This window comes from Ambystoma mexicanum, chromosome 5q (genome assembly GCF_040938575.1).
Source record: "Ambystoma mexicanum isolate Mex_15411 chromosome 5q, UKY_AmexF1_1, whole genome shotgun sequence".
NCBI lineage: Eukaryota > Metazoa > Chordata > Amphibia > Caudata > Ambystomatidae > Ambystoma > Ambystoma mexicanum.
In genome coordinates, this window is record NC_090933.1 from 672,212,758 (window position 1) to 672,219,632 (window position 6,875).

A 6,875-nucleotide genomic window follows, 5' to 3' on the forward strand; every position below is an offset into this window, starting at 1 on the left:
CCACCGGAAGAGATATTATGGTTATAATCCGAAACCTATAAAATTGTCAAATTTGCCAGTTATAGATACTGTGACAACACAAGCATCATTTGCCACTTTGCACTGCTGATGATGTCACGTCTGACTTGATATATGATATTTTAGCACGCCTATACACAGGTGACTTTACAAATGAAAGCGAATTTGTGACTTTTTATTCAGATAGGTTACTTTCTAATTTTAGCAGGGAACCCAACATTCCATTAAGGAAAGTTTTTGAAATGACATGTGTGGATTTTGTAATAATGAACGTTGGCTCTGTAACTGCTTCAGTGTGGATATTGCTTGTGGGCGCTGTACCTGCAGCGTCAGAAGCGCTTTGTCTTTAGCCGGTCTTAGATATAGTGCATTTAGGCATCTGCACTAAACCACTGTGCCCAAAGATTGCCCTGCAGCCAGAATAAAACTGAAACAGGAAGGGCTCAGAACAAATTCTGACATCCCTCCAGATAAATAAAGCATGTACAAAACAAAAACGAGTGTAATTACCAGAAGGTAACGGTGGTGTGCCTGCTAATGTCCTGTCTGACATTAACGTTACATATTGGTGTTACCCTGCAAAATAACAGAGGAAGGAAAAGAGGAAGAGAGCCGTCAAAGAATTCAATGTGGGTGGGAAAGGGGAGATGGCCCGGATGCACTACTCTAGGAAACAAAAGTCCTAGTGTAGTCCTATGCTTCTGACTGGGTACTTGTCTCCACAATGTCCATAGTCCATTAACATAGGACAGTGAATCCACTCCAGGATGCTTGGCCCCTGTGACAGTCATGGTCCATGAATGAAAGATGGCTTCCTTTTTCCCCTCTCTTATCACTGCTGGGTGGTCGCTGGCTGCCCTGCTCTCTCAATCTGAAGCAACATTGGTTTTGTGAAGGCCTGCGGAGCGCTGAGCAATTTATTCCGGAAGTGAGCCAATTGGGCATGCCCGTACTTTGAATTTGCTGGGTATTTGCCCGACCACTCTGGCAGACGACCGCCAGACTTCTTATTGGACATTCTGCACCACAAATTCAAAAAGCGCATGGTGCGCTCTTGCCACATTCTTTGTTTTACATCGAGCCTTCCCGCTCCAAGATGGCAGCAGCACATCACTCGAGAGCGTTGCCATGATTACTTGGCAGCTTGCTCCAGATTCGCTGTCAGTGCATTTTTCTTGGCCTATGGGAACCGACAGGCGAAATCCAGCTCTGACACCAAGGCCCACACAAAGACTCCTGTCTGGGCCTGGCTGGACCGGATGCCTCCCCTCCTCCGTCACCCCCGCAGCACTTCATGATGAAGTCGGCTGGACTTTGGAGGCAGACTGTGACCACTCGTTCCTGGCCCACCAGAACTTCATGCACTCAAGCAGATTTACTTGTGATTTACGAATTTCAATTTCATGTGACTTAAATTTGCAGCTACTTTCGTTTTTGGCGTGTCTAGCGTCCCTCTGCAAAAAAATCGAATTTAGGTGACTTACATCTGCAGCCATTTTAGTTTTTGTGTGTCTAGTGTGCCTCTCCCTGCCACCCCTCACACCTGCCTCCTCTCCTACTACATGTCTCATGCACTTATCATTGCTCTGTTTGTCTTACCCTCCTCTCCCTTTTCCCTCCCCTCTTCCCTTACTTTATGTATATCTCTTGCATTATTGCACTGACCGGGCACGTACAATAATTATGTCACATTTTGTAAACAGTTTGTATACCTCCTTGTTCTATTTTGTATCTCTAAATGCATAGCACTTGCCCATTCTGAATGTTCCAATGCCTATTAAGAATGTCAATTTTGCTTAACAACTCACCCTGCGTTGGAGTGCTTTGAAATGCTTGTTAAGTGTATAGACGCTATGTAAATGACCAATACATAAATGAATAAATAAACTCAAGAACCACATGACAAAAGATCTATACAGTTTTTGGACCGCCTTTTTGTGCTTTTTCAAAAAGTGCTAGACAAAGTCTAACCATTGAAGTGTTTTCATTTGAACCATACACCAACTTACTATGCAACACTGGTGTCAGTCGCAGATAATCACACTAAAGGTCAACAAAAAAACAACATTTGGGGTCCTCTTATACATTCCACCTTGACAGATCACAACACATAATTCCAAAAATGTTCTGACGGAGAAAGTTCCTACGAGGGAGGGGTGACCCCCCATGTCAAAGGTTTCAGGCAAAACAAGTAGGTTGAGGATGGAGGAGTGATGAGAGGCGTGAGCAGTGCTTAGAAGGTTGGAGACATTGCTGTGAGCGGTACCCATGGAGAGTTTGCTCTGGAAACCTGACTAGATGGGATCACAGAGTAAGTGGCGTTTGAGGTAGTTGGCAATATGCTCAAAGTCAACTCTTGCACGGATTTTGTAGTGGTGGCGAAGAGAGAGATAACTTTACAGAAAGAGGGATTGTAAGGGTCATCAGTGAGTTTCTAAATGTTATGCATTACAGCCCTATTTTATACAAGGGTGGGAAGATGCTTTGTGGTGCGAGAAAGTGAAGAGTTTGGAGAGGTAAGTGGATGCGACATATGCAAGACCTTTAAATGCGTGTGGTGCAAAGGGGTCAATGTGATCACAAGATGGGCCACCTGAGGGGAGGATGGGCAGAGGTTTGGCTGGGGATGTGTGAGACAAGTGGGATTGTAAGGTAAGGGTGGAGGAGACAGGAGATGGAGAGAAGTAGGAGATATGGTGGTGGACAGTGGCTTCGGATTTTAGTGTTTGTGTAGGAGATGTGGGTAGCAAATTTGTCAGTATAGTGAGGGGATGATAGGTAGTGCGAGAGAGCATGACCTGGAGGGTCACAGGTAGTTTGTGAGGGTGTGAGCAGAGAGAGGATATTAGGTCAGCTCAGCAGGAGGATTTGGCAGCGACCTGATAAGTAGTGAGAGTAGGGGGGATTCCTTGTAGGCAACATGCCCTGGTCATTCATGATGCCCTGTATGCGAATGATGAAGCATTATTTGACTTTGTTGGACCAACATACAAGTGTGGTGTCCATTGTTCCTATGTAACCACTGCCCTAAAAAAGTGTATTTCAATGTCAGAAGTTGCATTTTTCTTTAAAATAAAACAGACTTTCCAAATAACTTCCTGTGCAAGTTAACCTTGAAATAAGGCGCATTCAAGTTAATACGATTGTCTTTTCTTCTTATGAAAAAGGAGAGATCTAAAGCATTTTACTGCCATGTATAGGTTCTGAAACTGTATTGGTTATACAAAGATGTGAAATCAGATTTGCTGGCCCTTGTCAAGGTCGACAGTTGAATAGAGTGCTGTGGAGTGCTGCACATTCCATCTGAGCCCGCAGCGGAGCAAAACTATATGTGAATTACTTGTTGAAACGTGAATCCCTATTTTCATTCATATAGATTTGTGAAAATCAACGTTTTGCAATATATTGAACAATTAAAAAGTATCACTGCAAGTGGTAGTTGATTCCGAGTTAATACTGGAGAATTCTTGCTAGATCACAGCGTAAATATCAAGCCAACACATACAATGGGGTTCATTTTCATCAGAGCCATAACGTCACTGGAAGATATAAAAGCCTTCCATTGATGCCACGGCTCATTTGCATTCATTGGTATGGTTGAGAGGAGGGGTGGAACGCAACTTGCATTTCCACATCCTACCTTTCTCTCCGCCATACTAATGTTCCAGCATTTCTGCTGACATGTATTTTCACGGCAGCACAATTTTGGGAATCCTTCTTATGATGGTGCATAAAGCAGGCAGAGTCCATTGTATGTGCTGAGAAGGCAGCTTTTACAATTCAACACTGCCTGCTATGAGGCAGCGTTTGCAAAATACATTTAAACATGGGTGGAAGCATTTAATTGTAATTGTACACTCTGCCTGCCATGCGAGCATGGCAGGCAGCATTTATTCATTTGCACGGTGGAGTGCAAATATGCAGGCCATAATGGGGCACACACACGTGTACGCCACCGTTCGGCCTCCACATTTGCACTCTGACAAACAAATGACTAAAATCTGGCACCAGGTAGCGACACGTAACAGCTCCCTGCCTCCAAATTACAGAGAGGAGCTCCATTGTTTATGCTCTCAAAAGCAAAATGTCTGAGGCCAGGCATTGATGTCAAGATGCGGCACACTCTAGACCAGGACTCTTCCTACTGGCCAGTGATGCAGCGCACAATAAAACACTTTTAAGCTTATTACATTCAGATTACATTTTTGAGAAGGCAGCCAACCCGTCTCACACCCCCTTGAACATACACCCCGTGTGGCAATGGACCATGAACCAGGCAGGTATGTAATCAATGAAATATTTATTTATTTTAAATTTTGAATAAAAATCAAATACATTCAAATAGGGCAGCAATCACCAGAGTGGTGATAATTACACAGTAAAATTATGGGATACACTTAGTTTAACCTTCTAACATCAGATACACAATGCACAAATTAATTAAAGCCAGATTACTTTTCGGGTAGCATTTTCAAATAGCACCACATTCAGGCATTCCCACTGCAACACTCCCTCAAACCCCTGTTAACCAAGTTTTGTGTGGGTGGAGGGGGGCAGCAAGGAGTCAGGTATACTTGGCAAAAATCAGAATTCAAATCCGACCTACCAAATCAGATTGAGCTCCCTTAAAAATGAGCAAAATGGCCCTCAGAATTACTGAATGGTGCGGTTGAACGGATAAGGCATGAATGTGTGCTGCTGTATCAACGAAGCAAGAAAACTCACAAGCTACAAGACAAGGGACTAAACAACGGGCATACAGTTTAGAAAATTGACTTTGGGAGGAAAAACAGTGCAGCAGGAATCACACATGGCAAAATTGCAATAGCTTAGTTTTCACAGGTTTAAAAATAGCAAACAACTTAGGAATTGGGCTAAACAATCAAAATCGGAAGTTGGTTTTAATGCTATGGTATAAAGGCACATAACAGGTATGATATTAAAGTGGAAGGATGACTCTGGATGAGTGACAGTATGGGATTCTTTAAGGAAAGGAAAAATCAGATTTTTACACGGGGAAACACTTTCACAGGCAACTCGGTTTTGTTAAAATGGATTTATTCTACTGCTACTATATTTTAGTGGCTAGGTATTTAAAGAAAGACACGGTATGTGGGGAGGTTACTTGCAAAATTAACCTAGCCACGCCGCGTTCATCTCTATGGGAAATTAATACATTTTCTTCAAAATAGTACTGCAGACTTACACAAAGACTGAAATGATTGGGAAATAATTGCGCTAACAAATGGAGACTAACTCGTATTGTTCTAAGGACAGTACACACTGAGGATTGTAACAATTTAAGATGTTACTAGGATACTCATAGGATTTCCTATAGGGTTTCTTATAGGGTTTGACAAATGGCAAGGTAACAGAGCAAAGGATGCAGCTTTTTGATATTGGGGAGGGGTTATACTTACAAGAAGCACTGGAATTGGGTAGTTTGGACAGCTAACCGGCTCTCTGGAAGGGGGACAAGGGTCTGGTCGCTGCACAGTGGCGGGTCTCGTCTAGGGACACAGTAAGGCAACCGGAGTATGGTCTCAATGGGCAGCAGGGTGCATCAGCTGGGCAAGGACAGGTCTGGTCACGGATTATCCCTCTGGGTCAGCAGCCTTTCCCCCTTTGTGCCTGAATTATTGGGATTTTTGTAGGGTTTAGTTCTGGATGGTGGTTCTGCCTGGATAGTAGGTACTGCATGGATCTGGATCAGCTACCCCTGGCCTGGCACTGGAGTCCGGAATCTTGCAGGGTGAATGTGGGATGTCTGGATCTCTGGATGTTTATTTGTGGATGAATGATTCTTGAATGTCTGATTCTTGAAGTCCTGACTCTCCCTAAGCTTACTCCTTTTATAAACAGGATTACATCAGATGATTTTTACTATGTGGGCAGAACTAAGCTGGACATACCTCTAAGATCGGATAGGTCAGGCTGAGGATGTCGCCGCCTCCCTGTAAGAAGATTGAACCCAGGGAAGTGGCATCAGTTTTAGTGTGGGTGTTTTTATGAGGTGCTTTGTTTAACCACAGGTACTTTTGCCAAAATCAGTTATTAAACAAAACCCTTAAATTTATAATTGGCAGCCTGCTGAAAATCAAATGGGCATACCCCATACTTTACAAGGAATATGCTGTTCCAACTGCCAAGTTTGTGTGATGCTGTTTTGTCTTTCTGGCAATCTTTCGCCATTCCTATGGACAACATTTCACCCAAAAGGCTACAATGGGATACACCTGAACCTAACAATGTTGGGCATATTCCCATCAACTTTCATAACTGTACCATGTACGCTTTCTTCAGAAATGCCTCTTTCATGCCAATCATGCCTACCACATGTCAGGAAGCCCTGCATCATCTTATCTTGCTGCTACCAAAATCACATTTAACCCATCATAACTTCACATTACTGCTTATTCATATCGCTGAAATAAATGTTTTAATGCAAAAAGTCTTTTGATTCACATGGGCCGGCTTTGTTCCCAAAAGTGGGCAGTCTTTCCAACCCCCCAGCTAAAAGTCTTGCTCTGGTGAGTGTAATGAAGAAAGTAAGTCCCTGTTGTGCCACGCAGATGATCTTTATTTATGTAGAGACCCGGCGCTCCCCTGCATCCACCCTGCAACCATCCAGGCAGTCCTCCTTCCCCGAAACCTTCCAACGCTCTCCGCCACCCGAACCTTCTTCATTCAAACCACAACATTCTCAAACGTGGATGCAGGGCAATTGCATAATCCATGTGCAATACAATGAAATACAATGAGTATAAAACAGTCATCTTTGCCCAGAGGTTGCCATGACTCCCCTTTGATTCTAGGCAGTTGAAGCTGAGGAGAGGTGTCAAAGGAATTCACACTTC